The sequence below is a fragment of the Gopherus evgoodei genome, chromosome 1 (assembly GCF_007399415.2).
Source record: "Gopherus evgoodei ecotype Sinaloan lineage chromosome 1, rGopEvg1_v1.p, whole genome shotgun sequence".
Lineage (NCBI taxonomy): Eukaryota > Metazoa > Chordata > Testudines > Testudinidae > Gopherus > Gopherus evgoodei.
Window position 1 is genome coordinate 204,390,630 of NC_044322.1, and position 24,055 is coordinate 204,414,684.

The window sequence follows — 24,055 nt, forward strand, 5'->3', positions numbered from 1 at the left end:
ACGAAGGCATATCAGTAAAAAGGCAGCACAGTGAGACTTGACTCACTTATAGTCACTAGTGTGCTAAAGACTGATGGAGCTAAAGAAAATTGTAATGATTAAAGTGGCATGTGGGAAGTGTTAACAGAAAGAAGCCTCTCTAATCAATCTGCATTTTCACAGTGAGGTAGCTGTCCCCCTCACAGCTAGGAAAGAAAGCCCCACAGAAGTGGGAACAGAATCCACCTCTAAGTGAGTTTAATTTCCTGTGTCTCACTACTTGTCTTGATGCCTCTCTAAAATCAAATGTGAAGCCTCTCAAACCTAGACTGCACTGATTTTCCAACTCTCAAGTTACCACCACAAACATGCCCTTCCCCCAAAATAAAGTATTTGCAACTGGCAGAAGCCAATGGATTGAATTGTACTTTACCGGTTATGAAAGTCTCTTTCTGTATATTTCATGTGTTGCATAGCAAAATGTGGGTCCCTTGAAAAGTGCCCAAAAAGCTTTTAAGAAAGGTACATGAATCGCATCTAAAACTATCCCAATAATCATCCCTAACAGAGAGCCTGGAAGGCATAGACTTCATGACAGGCCCTCATTTTGCATGGTATGACCTGGTACTTACATTACAGTGGTGTTGCCATATACTCAGCACAACAGTAAAACAATCATTTGTCAGAGACAACGCTCTTAGAGTATGGCTACATTTGGAATTTCGAACGCTGCCGCGGCAGCGCTTTGAAGTGTGAGTGTAGTCAGAGCGGCAGCGCTGGGAGAGAGCTCTCCCAGCGCTGCATGTAAACCACATCCCTTACGGGTGTAGCGTGCAGCGCTGGGAGCCGCACTCCCAGCGCTGCTGCCCTGATTACACTGACGCTTTACAGCGCTGTATCTTGCAGTGCTCAGGGGGGTGTTTTTTCACACACCAGTTGCAGCGCTGTAAAGTGTGAGTGTAGCCAAGGCCTTAGAGTCACAGAGTAAAATCTAGCCCCAGTGAAGTTAATGAATCTTTCCACTGACTTCAATGAGGCCAGGATTTCACCCCAGGGCAATGGACTTAGAAGAAAGCAGCAGCACAGTTAAGAAGAACAGTCCATTTTTTTATGCTGTCACTCAGACTCAGACTTAAGGTTAGCAGGGATCAACATGATCATCCAATCTGACCACCTGCACATTACAGACCAGAACCTCACCCCCTGCTCCTTTAATAGACCCCTACCTTCTGGCTGAGTTACTGAAGTCCTCAAATCATGGTTTAAAGACATCAAGTTAGACTCCACCACTTACACTAAGTTAAACCTTTAAGTGACCTGTGCCCCTTGCTGCATTCAACCCACTTCTGAAGTCAGTGACACAATGGAACATGAGAAGTCTTTACAAACTTTGATGCCAAATTTGATGGTGTCATGTTTGCAAATTAATTCCAGTTCTGCAATTTCTCATTGGCAGCAATTTTTCAATAAGAAAAACTTCAAAACCAGACTCTGAATAAAGAGTGGGAGTGGCTGGGTCACTACAAAAAAGAATTTTTCCTCTGCTGATATTTGCACCTTCTTGCAAACTGTTGGAAATGGGCAACGTCCACCCTGATTGCATTGGCCTCATTAGCACTACAAAAGTAATTTTCCTTCCCTTGGTATTCACCCCATGTCAACTGTTGAGAATAGGCCACTTCCACTTTACTTTAATTGGCTCGTTAGAACTGACCCTCCCTCCCCACACTTGGTAAGGCAACTCCCAACTTTTCATGTGCAGTAATATATATACCTGCCTACTGTATTTTCCACTCCATGCATCTGATGAAGTGGGTTTTAGCCCACAAAAGCTTAGCCCAAATAAATTTGTTAGTCTCGAAGGTGCCATAAGGACTTCTTGTTGTTTTTGCTGATACAGACTAACACGGCTGCTCCTCTGAAACTTGTGAACCAGTGCTGCAAAGGAGACAGAGATGGAGAGACATTTTCTGCTCCACTGTCAGAAATACAAGGGAGCTGAGAAATGTTTGTTAAGTCCTCCAATCTATCATTCATACCTGATAGACTTTCCGTTAAAAAATCCAGGGGCAGAGGGGTGGAGAGAATGTTTGAGAAAAGCAAAGGCCTGAGATAGCATCACATAGGAAGAACCATGCCCCTGAGGGTATGTCTACACTATAAGCTACGAATGTGATCCCCCCAGTTCATGTACACACACTTGCACTAGCTCTCATTGAGCTAACGAGAATAGTTGTGTAGCTGCAGTGGCAGTGAAAGCATGGCTGAGCTGCACAAAATACAAAGCCACCAAACACCAATAGATATTGCACTAGTGCGATCATGTGTCCACAGGCAGGGGAATCACCTGCCCAGCTCAGCCAGAGCCCGAGTCAGAGATAAACAAGAATGACTGATGGATACAAATCCAAAACATGACTATGAAGCCTGACGGGATACTGGATACTTACTTAAGCTGTTTGGGAACTGGAATTTCTGTTCCATTGAATGAACAGCCAACATTTTGAAATGTCCCACAAAATTAAAATTCCAACATGTTTCAATTCAATAGCATTAGAAAATTTCAAAAGGCCATTTTGTTTGGACTTATTTCATTTTAACTTTTATATTAAATAAATAACATTAAATTAACACTGACTGGATATCTGATATGATGTGTATAAGTAAAAATGTTTCCATGCTGTCAAAAAAAGTTTACACTTTTTTCTATCGAAAAATCAGTACTTTTCCCATGCAATGTTTTGATGTTGACAAAGCTGCATATTTCAATGGGAAACTGGTTTTTTGACCATCTCTAATTGTAAGCTCTTTGGGGACAGAGACCATCTTACTGTTATATGTTTGTACAATGCCCAATAGCAGGTCCACCACTAGGGCTTTAATGTACTAGCCCTACTTTTCACAAATACCCAAGGTCTGTGTCTTTTTTAAATGTTAGCAGCATTATGTAACTTGTCACACTAATAAAATTGTGAATTTCATCTCGACTTCTGGAGAGGCCTATCTGCCATCAACTTCACATTTCAGGGTGGTTTGTGACTTTGTGAAAGCTTCCATTGCACTCAGAAGAGCTGCTACTTCCTTATTGCATGGTATATTATCAGCTGTCTATCTGAACACACTGTTCCTGCTGCCAGATTGACTCAAGTGTAATTTTCTACATTAAAATGCTTTCTCTCTGCTCTTGGCAAGCCAGGCTCCTAGATTCCAGAGTGAGATGCACATTAAAAACACTTAAGAAATACAGAGAGAAACACTTAAAGGCAAACTCATAATAGTTGAATTTGAGAGCAAGCAAGGTTATGAATATACATAATGTCAATAAGGTGGTGTAGACCTCTGATTAGAACAGAGGTTTAAGCCTTAGAATGTCGGGTTTCTTTTCCCACCACTGCCCAATCCTCCCAACTTGCGAAGATGTAAATGTGGAACACAACGTGCGTCAGAGAACCAAGATGAGGGGGACAAAACGCAGGAACGTTAAAATGCATGGAATCTATTCCTGCCGTGTAAATAACTCTTTTAACCTTGGTCACATGATTATGCATTTCTCAATTAATTAATTTTCAACAATAAAAGGAAGGAGACACCAAATGGGGGTGGAATATAGGTAACTTGGGGATTTTGAAAGGTGTAGCTCTGCCACTAACTTGCTGACACACCCTGGGCAAAGTCACAATCCTTCTGGTCCTGTTTCCCAATTAATTAAATGTGAATAAACTTCATTAATGATTGCAAAATGCTTTGATCTGTCTAGATGAATGTCACACTTGAAATCTACACGACTAGTACTGATCAAGAGTGTTTATTGCAGCCTGGGCCTCCACCTGTACGGCATCTCTGGAAGGGAATTCTCTCGCACTAATGGCTCGCCCCTGGTTTGGAGAATCTCTCTCTTAAAAATAGCTTTTATTGCATTGTCTAAAACCCATACAGAACATACTGACAAACTTCAAAGGCAGAACAAGCACAATAAGTACTGTATAACCTACAAACTGTGTGCCATTATGTTCTTTCCAAATACAATCATGAGGATTGGCTGCCATAGACTCACAGTAAAATCTGTTAACAATTTACATGTATATAGTACGGAGGAAGGATTTGCCTTTCTAAAGACTTACTCTCAGGAGCTGTGCGTTGCTGGGCAAGATGCTACAATGATAAATGTGGCTCTGGGTAATCAGTAGCAAACAGTGCCCATCTATTTCCCCAATTATCATAATCTATTTCAGGGGTCAGCAACCTTTCAGAAGTGGTGTGCTGAGTCTTCATTTATTCACTCTGATTTAAGGTTTCGCGTGACAGTAATACATTTTAATGTTTTTAGAAGGTCTCTTTCCATAAGTCTATAATATATAACTAAACTATTGTTGAATGTAAAGTAAATAAGGTTTTAAAAATGTTTAAGAAGCTTCATTTAAAAGTAGATTAAAATGCAGAGCTACCTGGACCGGTGGCCAGGACCCGGGCAGTGTGAGTGCCACTGAAAATCAGCTCGCGTCCTCCCTTCGGCACGCATGCCATAGGTTGCCTACTCCAATCTATTTAATAAATTAGCGCTTGTGAAAGATGGTGCATTGCTAGCTGGAGAGTGAGGCCAAGGTTGTCAAAAGTAACTAGTGATTTTGGGTGCCTCTGTTCTAGGACTTTTGGGTGGCCCAATTTTCAGAAAGCGCTGACCCATGCCACTGGACAAACAAGCCCTTTTAAGATGTCTCTTATGGGGCATCCAACAATGGAGGCAGACAGATCACTACTCACTTTGGAAAATCTCAGCCTGCAGTCACTCTTTACTCAGAATCCTGATACAGCACAAACAGCAGGAGAGAAAGCTTCCCCCGCACAACACGAATGTGCCTCAACCTTGTCTCTATGGTCAATTCAAAACTTTCGCCCCTTTGCTATCAACAAAGTGGCCACTCAGTGCCAAAGACAGTGATGATTTTTTTCTGTGGACATTTGTCCTCCAGGGACAACAGTGAGACCAACCAACCAAACTCATTTTGCATAGGCCATCCAATAGCTGTTACAGCTGTAATCAGTTACACTCACTCCTCCCTTGGGATGGGTTTGAAAGAGAAGATGAAAGGCTCTGTATGCCATTAGTAATCCCAGCAGCCACCCAATCTCCAAGGAAAACTGGGTTATAACATGCAGATAAGCCCACTCTGCTTCCTGCTCCTATATAACATGGAAAAAGAACTGAGACACTCTGACTCTTAACAAGACCAATGACCTCACCAGGGAAAGCTCTAAATCTGCGGCATTCCACAATTCTAGGACTGGCAAAGATGATAACTCCATCTCCATCTCTTAAGCTTTCGAAGTGCACAATAAAATAGCTGTTTCCAAACTTTCTACTCCCGAGCAGCTTCAGGAGTTTACACAGTCATGCAGGCAATAATAAAATCCAACAACATCCTGATTGTATCACTCATGCAAACACTTCTCTTTTCAACTGTGTGCATCCTAAAAACAAGGAGGGGGTCAGACAGAAAATTAAAAAGGAAAGTGAGCCGACCAACCAAGCATCCCAAGGAAAGAGAAAGGTCTCAAGTGCAAGACACAGAAGAGGAGTGAAAAAGTAGAAAAATTCACAAGTGAGGATATTCCCAAGAAATGGAAACGCTCCTAAAAAATAAAGGGGAGCTTAATGCTAATGCAAGGTGGCAGCTAGCTAGACAGCCTTAGAGAGCAGTGCTCTCTGTTTAAGCATGGAATAGGTACAGAATGGGCAGTAGTAGTACACCTTGGCAAGGAGGCGGATGATGACTTATTGGGGCCCTGGGGCACAAAGAACATTTGGGCCCCCCATGTCCTGGGGCACTGGAACCAGGGAGATCATGGCCCCCCTACTTTTTAACATGGGCATAGTAGCCTCAGGCAGGTGTGGAGCGGTGATGGTGGCAGGGACTCGCTTCACAGTGGGGGGGAGCTGGTAAGGCGATTAACTCCCCTGCTGTGAAGCACAGCCCCTACCCAGGGCAGGGGGAGGGTCCAGGGCTGCCCACAGCAGCCCAGGCTCCCTGGGCGGCTCTTACCACGGCCTGGCTTCTTGCCTGGCCAGAGGGCAAGGCCACAGTTCCAGCGCCAGAGGGTCCTCCACTTCTACACAGCTTCCAGAGTTCCTGTGGGGGCCCCCAAATTGGCCAGGACCCCACAGACCCATGTGTTAATCTGCCACTGGCTTGGCAGAATGCCTCAACCCTGCTCTAGAGTTGAAAGAGTATTTTGTTATTCATGGTCCATTCATCCTTGGCCTCTCAATCTGAAACTGCTAAGCCCAGGGGACCTGTCAGGGTCAGTTTTGGTAGTGGTGGCTTTAGCAATGTAGACTCTTTCCCAATGGAAACTAGTCTAAGATCCCTAACTCATTTCACAAGTGTCACCAAAAGGGTGATAGCAATGTTCAGTCTTTTCTAACCAGTGCTAAATTAGAATCATCAGCCAAGAGATGGAAGGCTCCATAGTCTATTATTAATTCAGAGCCAGCCAGTCCTCCTCCAACTGGCTGAGAGAAATGCATGCAATTCATCAATGCTGTGTCTTGGAAGCCGTTCCGACACTGTACTCGCGCTGAACCAGTGACAGGGCTCCAGGAACACGGTCTAGGTGATAATGTGATCCAGGTGACTTCTACTGACCCATGGCACTGAGGTTTTATAACTTTAGGAATAATTCAATTTGAAATCACTAACGGGAACTCAAATACCATTTTGGCCAATAAAACTGCTCTCTACATCAGTATAAACCTCGCTGAGACCTGACTGCACTTTTTGATGGCTAAGACTGAGTTCTGTTTTAGATGCTGTTGATTCAGTGCAGCGTTAATACAGCAGCATGGATTAAAACACTCAAAAAAAAATCTTGCATTTTTACAGCACCTTCCATCCCAAAGGGTTTCATAAACAAACTGATGTACAAGCAAGGGAGTCATTTTATCCACCACCCACATGCAGTCACCTGGGGGGTGAGACCCAGCAGCTATTTAACAGTTTACAGCGATACACTCAGCCAACAAGGAAGTGAGGAGTAGCTTTTCCAGATGAAACTGCAGAGAGAATTTAGTTCCCTGGTGGACTTTGGTCAGAACATAAAGGTTACACCCCTTTCCTTCTTACCAAAGTTCCAAGGAATCTGTAAGGCACAAAACTGATCAGGAAGGGCCAATTTGAATTATTCACACATACTAGCAGGTTCTAAATCAACTTTCACCACTGACATAAAAGACCTGGGCTTCATGGCAGAGAGCTCAAGGAACAGCTCTTTTCAGTGCATGATCATGATGAAAAAAACAAAGAAGAGGGTACTCTGCTTTACGCACTAGAGAATAACACTAAAAATATTGTAATGTTATAACATATGCTGGTGGCACACTCATCTCAAATGTGTGTTCAGCCATAATTAGCCCATCTCAAAAAGTTATAGCTAAAGTAAAAAAGAAGGACAATGGTAGTTTTTCCATGTTTTACTAATTTTAACACTAGGACAGATTAAAAAGATTAGGTCGACATCTTAGATGAGAAACACATAAGAATGGACATGATAGCAATACATGAAAACAATGAAGGCTACAGTAAAGGTAAATTGGGGCTGCTAATTTACTCTCTCTAATAGTACAACAACAAGGGGATATAGTCAATGAAATTAAAAAGTAAATTTAAAATGGATATAACAGTACATAGCTAACCAGTGGAATTCACTGACACAAGATATTGAATTCAAGAGGAGTTCAGACATTTACAAATGTAGCATTTTTTTCCATAACTGCAATAAAAAAACCAAACAATGTAAAACTTTAGAGCCCACAAGTCCACTCAATCCTACTTCTTGTTCAGCCAATAGCTAAGCAAACAAATTTGTTTATCTTTACTGGAGATAGCGTTGCCCACTTCTTATTTACAATGTCACCTGAAAGTGAGAATGGGTGTTTGCATGGCACTTTTGTAGCCGGCATTGCCAGGTATTTATGTGCCAGATATGCTAAACATTCGTATGCCCCTTCATGCTTGTAGGCGCTGAAGTTTTACATTGTTTTGTTTTTGAGTGAAGTTTTGAAAAAAAATTCTACATTTGTAAGTTGCACTTTTACATTACATACAGTACTTGTATGAGTTGAATTGAAAAATATTATTTCTTTTGTCTTTTTACAGTGCAAATATTTGTAATAAAAATAATATAAAGTGAGCACTGTACACTTTGCATTCTGTGTTGCAACTGAAATCAATATATTTGAAAATGTAGAAAAACATCCAAAATATTTATAATAAATGTAAATTGGTATTCTATTACTGGTTAACAGTGTGATTAAAGCACACATTTTTTTTTAATCGTTTGACAGCCCTAGAAGAAACTACTCCCATGAGCATGTTATTTCATAATGGTCCAGCCTGGGTTTTACTTCTCTCTCTGAAGCCCCTGGTATTGGCCACTGTTAGAGATAGAACATTGGACTAGACAGGCCTTTGATCTGGCAACTCCTGAATTTACAACTCATTTTTAAAGAGCACAGCACCCCGTTCCCAGAATCACTCTGGGATATTGATTCAGTACCAACTCAAACCATCACTTCTTGCAACATCTAGGCATATTTTAAGAGGACTCATTCAAATACTGACTCAGTATGTCCCTGCTTAGTTTGAGCAAGCACTAAAGGAATCATAGCCCAAGGCTGCAGGCAAAAATAGTTTTAAGGATCTTATTTGAATAGCTGTAAAATGGCTAGCAATAAAAAGCAAGGGCCAAATGTAGTTTTGGGTGCTCAGCACTTCCAAAAATCAAGTCGCAGAACTCCCTGCAGGCGAGACACATGTGAGAAAGGAGACAAAGCCTGGAAGGTTTCCACACTGTAACTGACTGGGCTGCCAACAGCTCACGGGTGTATGCACAAAGGCATGCACAGGGGCAAATGAGAGCATAACTGCAAAATGGAGAATGGGAGAGTCTGGCTCAGAGTGAAGTCACCACACCAGTGATTTAGGGATCTGCATACTGTTCGCTTAGCAGGTAAACATCTATATTAAAGTACCTGAGAAGGCAGAAGTTAGTAAAGGGCAATAAGGTGAGATCACTCACATTAGAAGTTAAAATGATACATCAAGAGGCAAATCAATTGACTGGGAGCTATACAGCTCACAAGCTATCCCTATGCAGCATGGCATAGGTGCGAAATAACAGCTATCCAAAAGGCCTTGCTAGGGGACCATATATGCTACAGTTTGTGGCGCAAGAAGGATTATTTCACACATAAGAAAATGGTTGGTAACATTTTATTCATTGGAAGTAACAACCTCTTTCAAGTGGGTTATTCAGAGATTTTGAGTATCTGTTTCTATTCAACTCACTGCAGCCCAAGAGATCTCTCAAGAGATGACTATTTTACACATCTGTGGCACTTAAAGTGCTTTACAATCTAATTACACCTCAGGACTTCCACACCCCTGTGGAATGAGTCAGTGCTATCATCGCTATTTACATTAGTACATGGGGAAACCGAGGCACAACAAGATGGAGAGACTTGCCCAAAGTCCCACAAGTCAATGGCAGTCTCCTGCACTAACTACTCAACAAGCTCTGCTTAAAATCAAAGAGGAGGTTTGCCTAATACATATATATGGAGAAATAACGTCTTGTTTTATATTTAATTTATAAAAGTGCATCTACTCCACACTCACTCAGTATATATAAATGAATACCTAGCCAGAGTTAGGAAGTGAATTCCTGTCCCCACTAATGTCAATAGTAAAATTTCTAATGATTTCAATGAGGTCAGGATTTCATTCAAGCTTCCTATGCATTACCTAAATTGCAGGCTCTTTAGGTCAGACACCCTCATTGTGTTCTGTGTTTGTGCAGTGCCTAGCACAGCGGGATCCTGGTCCTGCCTGGCGCGTATATCTGGGAAATATTACGCATGACAGGGGAAGTGATTTCTAAAGTTTGTGAACGAACCTTAGCTCAGGATTTCCTGCATTTGTAGTGATTGTGCTAGCTAGGCATGGATGTCAGCAGCCTTCACTCCACGTTACCACAGTGTTTTGTGATGTGTGTATATACACACACACACACATCACAAAACACTGTGGTAACGTGGAGTGAAGGCTGCTGACATCCATTCCTAGCTAGCACAATCACTACAAATGCAGGAAATCCTGAGCTATACACACACACACACACCACATAATTCAATCACACTAGTGTACATTAGGAGTAGCTCCAATGAAGTCAATGGAGTTAAACTGATAAGAGAAGAGTGAGGCCCTACACAGTACAGGTATACTTAATAATTTGCCTAGGAGAGCTCTGGGAAGGATGCTATTTAGACAAGGGAATAGTAATATTTCAGTATGTTTCTAAAGGTGCATTAATGGACAGAAAACAGCCTTACAGTCACCCAGCTCTATACACCACAGGGTATGTCTACACCGGAGCTGGGAGGTGTAATTTTCAGCTTCAGTAGACATACGCATGCTAGTTCTAATTGAGTTAGTGAGCTAAATATAGAAGTGAAGCTGCAACAGCATGAGCAGCAGGAGGAACCAGCTGTCCCGTGAGAACGTGCCCACTGTTTCAGATGGAATCTGAGACAGAAGCCAGACCAAGAAAGCAGGCCACACAGGCTATTGAGGGGTCAAAATATACAAAAAAAAAAAAAAAAAATTTATGTAGCTCAGCAAAGCCTCTCTCTCTCTGTGTATATATATATATATATATATATATATATATCTCAAAAGCCCATTTATCACATAAATCAATGACACTCAACCTTTCCAGACTGCTGTACCCCTTTCAGGAGTCTGATTTGTCTTGTGTACCCCCAAGTTTCACCTCACTTAAACTACTTGCTTACAAAATCAGACAAAAAATAAACAGTGTCACAGCACACGGTTACTGAAAAATTGTGGACTCTCTCATTTTTACTATATAATCATAAAATAAATCGATTGGAATATAAATACTGTACTTACATTTCAGTATATAGAGCAGTATAAACAAGTCATTGTCTGTATGAAATCTGAGTTTGTATTGACTTTGCTAGTGCTTTTTATGTAGCCTGTTGTAAAACTAGGCAAATATCTGGATGAGCTGATGTACCCCCTGGAAGACCTCTGCGTACCCCCAAGGGTACACGTCCCTCTGGTTGAGAACCAGTGACAGAGATGACCTCTGGGATATGGTGAAACGAACAGAACTTCTTGTCTGATCCACTCCCAGCTTGTTAACCTCTCTCCTCTAGTGCTTAGAAATACCTAAACCTGGAAGAATAGGTAGGGTGACGAGACAGCAAGTGTGAAAAATTAGGATGGAGCTGGGTGGGGGGGGGGGGTAATAGGGTTCCATATAAGAAAAAGCCTCAAATATTGGGAATCTCCCTATAAAAATCAGGACATCTGGTCATTCTAAGACTAGGTGGCATTTGGGTCTGATCTTCCCTGGCAGAGAAAGCATGTTAGCTTAACTGTTTCTAAAGACTGTTTAAACACAGTTTCAGCACGGTTTGTTTGGCCAGTCTAGAGCAGGCATAACCATTTTACTCACCATGTTCGAAGGTAGGCAACAAGTGAACCAGCAATACCTGAGGCTTTACGGAGGAAAGATAAAGCCTCAACAGAACTAAAAGTAATCTATCTACATTAGCCTCCTATTTTCTTTTTACGTTCTTTTCCACACACAAAGTCCTCTTCATTCTTTGTGCTGAGTCACATCTTGGTACCAGATATGTACACAGCATCAGGAAACATTTTGAGACAAAATTCCAGTGCTAGGGAACATGTGCATAACTACCACCGAATTAGATACAAAACAATGACTTGCATTCCAGATTCTTTCTATTCTGCTCCCACATCTCCTGGATAGCAGGTATCCAAAAGTCAACATGGTAGAAGACTTAAATCACAATCTTTATCATCTCACAAATCTCTCTGAAAATTAATTTATATCAAGAGCGACAGTCAGATGCAAATTTTAGTCTTTCAAAATGCCTATTGTTTTCATGAAAAGTTCAAAACATTTTTCGCTTTTCATTTGAGATTATTAAAACCATTTTACTATGGATTATGCAGCTCAGTACAGACCCCTAGTAAAAGACTTCATCGCAAAATTGCCATATGACTGGGAAACAATGGCTTCTTTATTAACAATTTAAAGACTCTTGAAAAGAAATGCTGTACGAATGAAACACCCTTATGGAAAGGTTCATTGCCATATTCTGCACTTCTGCTGTGTAATGTTTTACAAATTGCATCACCTTGTGAATAGTAAGAGTTAGTTCTCAGAGGCTCGAGGCTGCTTGCATGCTAGAGAAGTTAATATGTAACAAACAATGCAGGAGACCTTTGTTCAGAATGTGACACACTGAAATTTCACACTAAGAAAATGCACTCTTTTTAGCATCTCTATGCTTTCCAGAGTTATTCATTCACATACTTAATTAGCGTATTTGTCATGCAAAGTTTGAGGCACCAAAAAGATTACTTTTAACATTTGCATCTTTTAACAAAGAACTCTAGTTTTACTACTTATTATTGCTTGGTGTACTGTTGCCAAATAGTATGAAATCATAACTAATCAAATAAGTAATGTTTTACACTCATATAAGGTCTTTCATCCCACACTGTTACACAAACCATACACAGCAATCAACTCATCTATCACTAAAATCAACTTCGTGTGGGGTGGAATGTGACAGTCATTTGATAGCACACCAGAATCCCTATGCAATGGTTTAAGATAGGAAGAGAAGCGCCACATTGAAATTTCAAGTTGGCATTCAACAAGACACTGCATCAAAACACACTTCCCCTTGTGAAAATTGCCACTAGATATTTAATGACACCACATGGGCAGTGTTATGTTTTTCCACACTCAAAGAGCAACCACACACCGTCACTCTGAATGACTTATTTTAGATCAAGAGAAACAACAGAACAAGAAAGAACAAAAGAAAAATTTCTATGAGAAAGCACAATGTGTGCTGCCTCCTCTGGACCCTGTGTGACAACTTCGCATCACAGATTGGCAGCAGCCCCTATAGACAGCAGACTCCTATGAAATTACAAGTGCAATACATCAAAAACTCAGTCAAGCAATTATACGCACCACTGGCATGATCTCCAGCTGCACAGCAGCTCCAAAAACCATTGACACTAAGCACCCCTGTAGTCACACCCTACACACTATTGTAATTACTTTTGTACAAAATATGCCTTGTGAGGTACCATTTGAATACTAATAACTCACTGATCATTAATACTCTTGTGTGATGTATGTACGTGATGGGTACTAAGAGTTATGAATATATGCTGGAATTATAACTAAAATGTGTTCAAGCCGGGCATGCAGTGGGAGTTGGTAAACAAATCTGCCCAGGTTTTGAATACAAATGAGGCAGGGTTGACCAGAGACAATAGGATTGTAATTTACAGATACGGTAAAAAGAACCAGAGCTCACAAGGTGGTTGGGGGTCAACATGTCTGCACCAGCTTGGCATCAGCCAAAGACAATGAAGGTACATTGGCATGCCAGATAAACAAAGCGATTAAGCTAAGGGGGGCGGGGGGGAAGAGAAGCATGTCTACAGCCAGTAGGAGAGAGAAGCTAGGTCTGAGTTTTACTTTTCAAAAGAATCCCTTTCAAAGGTTTACTGATCTATAAAGAGGCCGGGGGGGGGGGGGGGCTGAATCTCAAGCGATAAGCAACTGAATCCACTGATTGTGTACAATATTAGTGTGTTACACAAGTGTATCGAGTGAGGTCTTTCCTGAAAGCTAATGACACATTGGTGATTCACATAATTATGAAATGTATGTATTAAATCTATATAAGGAATTATGACTACTTAATAATATGAGGCTGTACAGTTTGTCCAGACAGGAGGGGATGTCACAGCTATCTCCTATGTACCTGTCTCCTATGTAAATAAAACCTGGTGGAATCAAAAACAATGGAAGCCCCATTTACATGGGATTCACACAGCGGGGATGGTCAGCGGACAGGAAGGGAAGAACAGAATGACATCATCATCCTGCCTCATGAAACAAAGTCATTGAGCTTTGGGAGATACAGGCAAGGACAGGAGCTGTCATTAGACAGACACGAGGGAACAGAGCGCTTGCAAGCTGAGAAAGATGGGGCCTTCAACCAAGGGGGGGTTGAAGTTTCTGGAATTAAATATAGGTGAGAAACCTGCAGAAGCAAAGATCATTCCACCTAAGACAACAAGGGAAACCAGCACCTTATAGTTTCATGGAAGGTCCTGACTGAGGGAAAGTCAGCCATGGCTGGGAAGAAGAATGACTGGTGAGAGGAACCACCTTGAACAAAGCCTGAATCTTGCTAGATTAAAGTTTTAGATGAGTGTTTTCACTTTTATTTGCTTGTAACTCTTTTCTAACTTTATTACTTTCACTTAGCATCACTTAACATATGTCCTATTGTTAACAAATGTTTTATTTTGCTATAAACCAGGGGTAGGCAACCTATGGCACAGGTGCTGAAGGTGGCACACAAGCTGATTTTCAATGGCACTCACACTGCCTGGGTTCTGGCCACTGGTCTGAGGGGCTCTGCATTTTAATTTAATTTTAAATGAAGCTTCTTAAACATTTTAAAAACCTTGTTTACTTTACATACAACAATAGTTTAGTTATGTATTATAGACTTATAGAAAGGGACCTTCTAAAAACGTTAAAATGTATTACTGGCACGCGAAACCTTAAATCGGAGAGAATAAATGAAGACTCGGCCCAGCACTTCTGAAAGATTGCCAACCCCTGCTATAAACCAACTCAGTGTGGTGTTTAAAGGAAAGGATGTATTCACCACAGTTAAGTTATAGATGTGATGTGTTTTTGTCTCTTTAGAGGAACAGATGACCCTACTATTACCTCAGGGCACACAGTTCTGGGGTAATTTGGGACTGGTAGTCTGTTGCGATCACCCTGCAAGTAGTGACCAAGGCTGGTGGAAGCCAGAGCGGGGCTGGAGACAGGCTGCTGGGGTCAGAGGAGTCAGAGCTGATGACTCAGGGCTGTCTAGCACACAAACACTTGGGGCATGACCTGCATATGTTGGTGGGCTGGTTGTGAGCGACCTAGTCTAGGAGCTACGACAGCAAAGCACTATGAGGCAACCAAGGTTACAGAGCAAGTGATGACCCAACCCCTCACTGCTCTGGACTGCACCCCTGACTGTGACAACCATACTGCATTATTAGTTTAAGTATTGACTTCAAGGGATCAATGCTTCCTTTGAATCTCCAACTGCATGACCTGTAGGACATACTTGATGAGAGTCATCTATGGAACGTCCACAAAGTACCTGTCCAGCCCGACAGTGCTCAGCTTATGAGATGATCATGGTAAAAGGTGGTACCTTCCATTTCTATAAAGTTGGATCACAATTAGCTAAATTTCTGCTATCTGAACCTTGATAACAATTGTATCTGTGTATCCCACTGTCTATCAAGCATTGTAAGCAATTTGTACAACCAAATGGTGCTACTTATTGTTTCTAAGCCATTTAACCAAGTCATTTAGTTTCATTGCTATATGTTGGACAAGAGAAAGAAAGGTTATTTGTCAGTAGCAAAGACTCATGTAGATTGTCAATACCCAGCCCCACAACTGGGGATCTCAGGGCATACTTGAAATTAAAGATAGAAAACACTGTAATAAATGGCTCTCAGTGGACAAATGAAGAACACCACTGTATGAAATCAAGGCATCTCACTTCAAGAGGTCTTTTACATGCCTGCAAGAAACTTTAAGTATGGGGTGAGGACAGGGAGGAACAGAGGCACAGACAGGGATTGAGGAAGCTCTGTTCAAATCCAGGCTGAAAACCTGCCTGGGACAATGAAAAATCCCACGTCTTCCTACCCAAGCTCACCAACCAAAGAGAAACACAATTAACTCTCTGATGAGTCAACTGTGACTGGAATGAGCTGGAGAGTGGGTGAATGGGAGGCTGTGGAGGAAGCCAGCACAATCTCCATTTTAGGCAGCTCCGAGGCTGGAAAAATGTACATTTGGAAAAATGTAAACTCAACATGGAGAGCAGTGGTAACTGTGATACTATTCAGCTAATGCTCCTACAAACACTAACAAAGAGGCTGCCAGGCTGCTTCAGATTATGTTGCCAACCCTGCAGCTGCAGGAGAACCAAAATTATGGACAGTGAAAATCCCACTAGGCACCTATCTGCTTCTTTAGGTGCCTAAACATGTTTGAAAATCTGGCTCTCCATAATTACATTTTTCAAAATGGGAGTTAAATGTTTTTGAAAATATTACTAAATGTGTGCAGAAGAGCTCAAACCCGAACTGTGAGTCTGAATGCCTCAAAATGCAGGTATGTGCTTTGCATTTCAATCCATATCAGGATCCAAACTTCCTATCTGAAGCCAAACCTTCACCAAGATCCTAACTTCCCCCTAAACTTTTTGAAAGATTGATCCCCATCTGCGTCTAGATTCTAGCGCAGTGGTTCTCAAACTTTTGTACTGGTGACCCCTCTTTCACATAGCAAACCTCTGAGTGCAACCCCCTCGTATAAATTAAAAACGTTTTTTATATATTAAACACCATTATAAATGCTGGATGCAAAGCGGGGTTTGGGATAGAGGCTGACAGCTCGCAACCCCCCAGGTAATAACCTCACGACCCCCTGAGGGGTCCCGACCCCCAGTTTGAGAATCCCTGTCCTAACGCTTCTTCTCACTCCCACCTCAAACTAAAATACTTAATTCGTGAACTTTGTGTAACTCAAAGTTATGTGATATGTTTGTCGATGGCTTTCTCCTTCTCATGAGTGGGCAGAGTTAAGGGTTGTTGGATATTTCTGAATGCTTCATTGTTGGCATGTCTAGATTTCTTTAAGGCTGCATGAACCGTAAAAGTTACATTCTTATCTATGTCACCTTAGCTGAGTATTAATATACATTTAAACACTTAGTTTTATTAGTCATACAGTCTTGACATGTATTTTTTGTAACTGTTTTACAGTTCAGCAACCTTAATTTTAAGGAAGCTAAGTTTTTTGTCTGGGAATGTACTCTAAGCTGTATATCACATAAGTTCAACAAGCTAGTTCAGATACAAATTTAGATTATTACAGTATGGAAAACAAGATTTAGTTTCAGCTTTTCTACCTGTCAAAAAATTCCCTGGTTAGCACATTACCACATAAATGGGTCATGTCCCTCAGTTACATTGGTGCTACCCCTTGACTTCAAACAGCTAATGGACAGCACAAATGGGTCTAGTTTTTCTTTTTAGGTCAGTCTTTTGAGTCACTCCTTGCTGTATGTTATCACCAGTAAATATATACTGATGCAAACGTGCAAGAATATAAACACATATACAGAGGAATAATTAAGGTCCTGATCCAGCAAGGTGAAGAGCGCTTTAGATAGATTTAACTGCATCTCTCATCACCCAAATTATACCAGAAATAAAAACAGAAGTTATAATTTTATGAATGAAAATGTGCTGACTCTCATTATGGCCAATTTTCAGGCTAAATTGCAACTCCACCCTCCTGACTTAGTCACCAGATTTAATCATTAATTCTGACTTGCATAGTGACTGGCTAAAATGTGGAGTAGTTTGCAGAACAAAGCCAAGAGGTCAGAGTCAAACTACAGGGAGCCAGTGACAATGAATTTTTTTTTTTTTTTTTTAAAGTTACTTCCTCATTTTTCAGCCTCACAGACAGAGTACTACCAGGCAGCAATGAAAAGTTGGCGTGCAGAATTAAACTTGACTAAGTTATTTTACAATAATGTTTGTTGCAACACCTAGGATCTAGTTGGTCTCTCAGCTTTCCCTGTGTCTACAATTGTCCACACCTGTAACTCTGGGGTGCTATTTGTGGGAGGAAGGCCATAGTCTGCTCCACCCTAGTGGCCTTGGACTAAGTCAGGATCCTGCATCATCCAGGTCAGTGAGAGATTTGCTATCAACTTCAATGACCTGAGATCTGGCAGCCCTCAGTTACCTACTACCATCTCTCTCTTTTAAGAGGTTGAAGTACTTTGTTCTATCTCTGGACAAGCTGAACAGCAACTGCCCTAAATAACACTCTCCAAATCCAGTTCAGGTGGCTCTTTAACCAGAGGTGATTAGTAATTTTGCAGAGGCCGGAGAGAGAGATCTTAAAATAACTAACACGTGGAAAGAGGAACACCTAAATGAATCCTATTGAAATCAGGGTAGCCTGCTACTAAAGAGCACTCAAATATCAGGTGAAGAGTCTGTCACAAGGCAGAAAAGTTTTTCCTCACTCTCACAGCCTAAAGCACTCTCTTCCTTCTTCCATTCAGCAAATACTGAACACATACGTCCAAGGACAAGGTGACAGGGTAATCACACGCCTCTTCTCTGTCTCAGTTTGGCTATACAAGGGCAAATGTCACAAGTCTGTATTAGGATTTGGGGATTTGCAGTTTTCCCATCTGCAAAATGGGAACAATGCTCCCTCTGACCACCTTGTCTATTTAGAATGTAAGGTTTTTGGGGCATGGACTGTCTCCCACTATGTACCTCTACAATGCCTAGCACAATGGGGACCCAATCTTGATTGGGACCTCTAGGTACCAGGATAATATAACCAATGAGTAATCCTCCTCCTTCTGCCTCGGTCAATAATACATAGGATTAAAGTTTTCCTTTTACATATATACTGGGACAAATGTACTCTTCTCAGAGCAGAAGGTCACTTTGAGTCCCTTGTGCACACAGGATATTTGCAACAGAATCAAAGAATCATAGACTTTAAGGCCAGAAGGGACCATTATGATCATCTGGTCTGACCTCCTGCACAATGCAAGCCACAGAATCTCACCCACCCACTCCTGTATTAAACTTGTGTCTGAGCCACTTAAGTCATCAAATCATGGTTTAAAGACTTCAAGGTGCAGAGAATCTTCCAGCAAGTGACCCAGGCCCCAGGCTGCAGAGGAAGGCAAAAAAACCCAGGGCTTCTGCCAGTCTGCCCTGGAGAAAAATTCCTTCCCGACCCCAAACATGGCAATCAGCTAAACCCTGAGCATGTGGGCAAGACTCACCAGCCAGACACCCAGGAAAGAATTCTCTGTAGTAACTCAGATCTCACCCCATCTAACATCCCATCACAAGCCACTGGGCATACTTACCACTAGTAGTCAAAGACAAATTAATTGCCAAAATTAGGCTCTCATATTATATCATTCTCTCCATAAACTTATCAAGCTTAGTCTTGAAGCCAGATATGTCTTTTGCCCCCACTACTCCCCTTGGAAGGCTGTTCCAGAACTTCATTCCTCTAATGGTTAGAAACCTTCGTCTAATTTCAAGTCTAAACTTCCTGATAGCCAGTTTATATCCATTTGTTCTTGTGTTCACATTGGTACTGAGCTTAAATAATTCCTCTCCCTCCCTGGTATTTATTCCTTTGATATATTTATAGAGAGCAATCATATCTCCCCTCAGCCTTCTTTTGGTTAGGCTAAACAAGCCAAGCTCCTCGAGTCTCCTTTCATATGACAAGTTTTCCATTCCTTGGATCATCCTAGTAGCCCTTCTCTGTACCTGTTCCAGTTTGAATTCATCCTTCTTAAACATGGGAGACCAGAACTGCACACAGTATTCCAGATGAGGTCTCATCAGTGCCTTGTATAACAGTACTAACACCTCCTCATCTCTACTGGCAATACCTTGTCTGATGCATCCCGAAACCGCATTAGCTTTTTTCACAGCCATATCACATTGGCAGCTCATAGTCATTCTGTGATCAACCAATACTCCGAGATCTTTCTCCTCCACTAACTTCCAACTGATGCCTCCCTAGCTTATAACAATAGTTCTTGTTATTAATCCCTAAATGCATGACCTTGCACTTTTCACTATTAAATTTCATCCTATTACTATTACTCCAGTTTACAAGGCATCCAGATCATCCTGTAGCTTTCCTTGCTGATCACTCCCATCTTCCATTCCTTGTTGGCTTTCTGCTTTTCCTTAATCACCTCTCTGAGATGCTTGCTCATCCAGCTTGGTCTACAACCCCTCTCTATGAATTTTTTCCCCCTTTCTTGGGATGCAGGCTTCTAATAGTTTCTGCAACTTTGACTTGAAGTAATTCCAGGCTTCCTCCTGGGATTTGTCAGGGAAGGGCACGTGAGATGTAACAAATACGATTGCCAAGGAGCCCTAACTTAGAGTCTGCCTGGGCTATGAAATGAATGAGCGCACATGCTCTCAGTTTGGCCCTGCATTCTTTTGCAACAGCAATAGCTGGCTCCAGACCACCCCTCGGACAGACCAAGGGCTACAGGTAACTCATTCCAGGCAGACTTACTGCCTCTGGGCTTGCAGCCTATGTTTCAACAGCAAAATCTGGCAGAATCCAGGAGGTGAAATGAGTTCATGTCCTATTCAGCACAAAACAAAATGCAGTTATATAGAGCAGAGGAAAAAAATGAAATAAAAGCTCATAGGTTTTCCCACTATTATTTTAACATTAGTTTTGTGGTTTGTTTTGCAAAGTCTTCATTGCACTTAACATTTCACTTTTTGCCAAAAATGTAGCAGAAAACTTTGCTACAAGATTTCCACATTTTGATACACAATTTCTGGAAGTGACTCAGCCAATAGAGACAGACACGCACAGGTCAGAGCTGGAGGTGAAACTCAGGAGTTCCTGTGTCTGTAACCAGATCACTTCAGCACACCTCTCTCAGCTGGATGGAGTGCAGGAATTTGCATACTGTCAGGTTATAGAAGCCAGGGCCTTGTTGGCGGCCAGAGTAGAGGGGCATGCATTTGGGGAGCTCATTTTCTAAACAAGGATCCCAGGGAGATGATGCAGTGCAGAAATAATTCTACACCAAAAGGTCTTGCTTTTATTCAGGTAGAAAAGTGATTGCTAGGGTCAAGTTTCTCCTCCGTTTGGCATTACAAGGGATTGTTCTCATATTGGCATGGGAGCACAATAGGCCAAATTTATCTTGGGCATAATTCCATAAAAGTCAATGGAGTTATACCAGCGATGAATTTAGTCCAGTCTCTCTCTCAACTAATCAAGTAGCCAGCAATGGCACACCAAGGTTTCATGGTAGCAACATCTGCAGCATCATAATAGTGGAGCGTAAGCAAATTTCCCATTGAAACGTATGAAACTGACTAGATCCTGCCAGCTTCCCTATATAGTGATGGGGAACCATGAGTGGGACCCACAAATCCGTCTTCCTACTGGAGAGTGAATTCACTCTCTCTGAAGTTCACCTAGTCTGAGGCCCAAAATATTTGATATTATGTATTATTAAAATGCGAAATTATCCACACACACAAAACCCATCACCATCACACTTTTCATAAGATCAGTGGTTTGCCTCAGAGTCTTGACCAAAATTTCCCCCTGCTTGTGTTGTGTGTCATTTGGTTGCTACACTCCACTCCAGCAGTGGCTGCACTTCAGTGTAGCTGTACAGTATTTAGAGAGATTTAAAGCATTTTGAGATGAAAGGTGGTACATTAATATTATTATTACAGCAATAAGGGTCTAGTGTGTGCTATTCAAAGACAGAGACTTTGGAGATTTGCTATGAGGAAATTTGTCCTAGCCCTCTCCATCTCACCCTCAATAAGCTCTTCAAGGCAGTCCTTCCCTAGGATAAAGCAAATGCGTATTACATCACTACAATTTCATCAGGTATGACAAGCGAAGCGGTTGTATATATGAGGACCATAAAACCCTTCAGGAGGTTCTTTTTTATTTCTGCTTAGCTGAGTTTTCAGTTAATTACAAAACTGAGATTAAAAAGAAGAGTTAGAAATGTATGCATTCTAGGAATCGAAAAGCTCTAGTAATTTATAAAACAACGTCCGCTTGCCAAGGAATCAGAATGCCGTATTCACTGTTTCATTACATTAAAAATTACATTGATGATGGTCTTCATTATTATTGCTTTAGCTTAAATTGTCATAGGAGAAACAATTGACAGCTGCGAAGCCGTGTTGTGGGACCAAATGTGCCAATGATAAAAATGTAATTTAGAAAAAGAGGAATGTTTATGGACTGCAAAGCACATGCTCAAAATAAGAATGAGCATGCTCTGAAAAAGCATGCACGAGTCTGTAAATGCACTGCGGATTCAGAGGACATCATCAATCATGACAGTGGTGTTTGACTTCATGCAATTAGAACACTGAGATAGAACTTCAGCCTTAAAATTCACTGGGGAGAAGCAGGGCCAGATTCACCAGTATTCTCCAGCTTCTTTGTGCCACTTCTTTCATGAAAAGCAGCCAGGGTGCCTTGGTGAATCTGGGCTATGTTGTTTAACAATATACATGGAAGTCTGCTAGATATACTGAAATGCCTGTCAAGAATGGGTGGTTTATCTTCAGGGGTTAAACCCTTTCTCTGCTGATAATTTAAGGCTTTGGCCGCCCCCCAATCTTGGGGGCGGGGGGGGATGATACCCTACTCACTCTCTGCTTGTTAAAAATTTCACTGATGTATGGCTGGGTGATCCAGAGCATTAGTATTATCATGGAGACTTTCATTTCTAATCACCGGTTCTAATCCAGCCCACATAAGCAGTGACCAACAGCTACCATTTGATAACTGACGAGTGCTTTATGACAAATTAGTTTGCTGTTTTAGGGCTGGTATACACTTGAAAGTTATAACAGTCAGTTACAGGTTTGACTTTTTTTATATTTTATTTCTTTTTTACAGATATACCAAGACAAAGCCATAGTATAGCGGTACAGTTATTCCCCTTCCCATATATAGGAAGAGTTCTATCAGTAAAAGCACTTTTATGCCAGCATAACTGGTATGCGTACTGTACATGTACACACCACTTTAACTATGCTGGAAGAGTTAATGCAGGGGTCTCAAACTCAAATGACCACGAGGGCCACATGAGGGCTAGTTCATTGGCCCGAGGGCCGTATCACTGACACACACACCCTTGCTGCCCTCGGCCTTGCTCCCACTCTACCCCTTCCATGAGGCCCCACCTCTTCCCACCCCTTCCCTGCCCCATTCTTGGTCAATGGGAGCTACGGGAGTAGGGGGGAGGTGGTGCCTGGAAGCCAGGGCAACACACGAACGGAGCCCTCTGCTTCTCCTCCTCCCCTGCCACAGGGACATGATGCCAGTTGCTTCAGGGAGCAGCACAAGCCTCGAGGGGGGCAATCCTGCAGCTGTAGTTTGCCCACCCCTGGCCTGGAGGTAGGCCGGAGGGAGCGGGCACAGACTGCTTAGCAGGCCACAGGAAATAGCCCCGCGGGCCGCCGCGTGTTTGAGAGCCCTGAGTTAATGGAGTACAACTTTTGAGGCCTTGCCTACACTACACATGCTTTGTCAGTATAGCTATATCAGCAAAACCTCCTAATGTAGATGCAGCTTTTATGCCAACAGAAAGCATTTTTCCATTAGCATAACACCACCACCTCCCTGAATGACACTCGCTATACTGAGAGAAGCATTCTTCCAGTATAACTGTGTCTACACAGGGGTTTTACCAGCATACCTATGCTGGCTGGGGTGTGTGGTTTTTTCCCCAATCAACAGAGCTATGCTGACAAAACTCCCAGTGGATAGGTGCCCAAAACTGCCTTAACCAACTCCCAGTGGATAGATGTTGAAATCACAAAAACACCACTATGATTGACAGAATGAATCATGGAGACTGAACTGTCCTTTCACCCCTGGAGCTAGCCTTAACTAAAAAAAAATGAGGTCATGTTAGAACATGACCGTGAGTCATGTTAACCAACATGATGTTAAAGCATGACTTCGTAATCTGTGTAGACAAGAACTAATTGTTTTAAAAATTGTATCAGCTGGCCAAGTGTAAGCCCGACCGGATAAATACTTTGCTTCTTGCTGTATAAAACAAAATTCACCATATAAATAAATCCAGCACAAAATTCACATGTACATAAAAAGAAAAGGCTTTAATTCTCCTGCTATGCTTGGTTGTATAGTTTGCTGTTTCATAGTGTTTGCTTTGGTTCCATACGCTGTCAGTTGTATTTTGTCTGAAGTGAGCTCTCTTTAATTCTAGCTTTTTAATTTTTAT

The 24,055-nt window shown here is 41.8% G+C and overlaps 1 protein-coding gene across 4 annotated transcripts in view; it reads right to left on the reverse strand.

The window, feature by feature from the left end:
* NME7 (NME/NM23 family member 7) overlaps positions 1-24,055 on the reverse strand; it is a 185,182-nt gene that overhangs the window by 1,672 nt on the left and 159,455 nt on the right. The window lies entirely within an intron of this gene.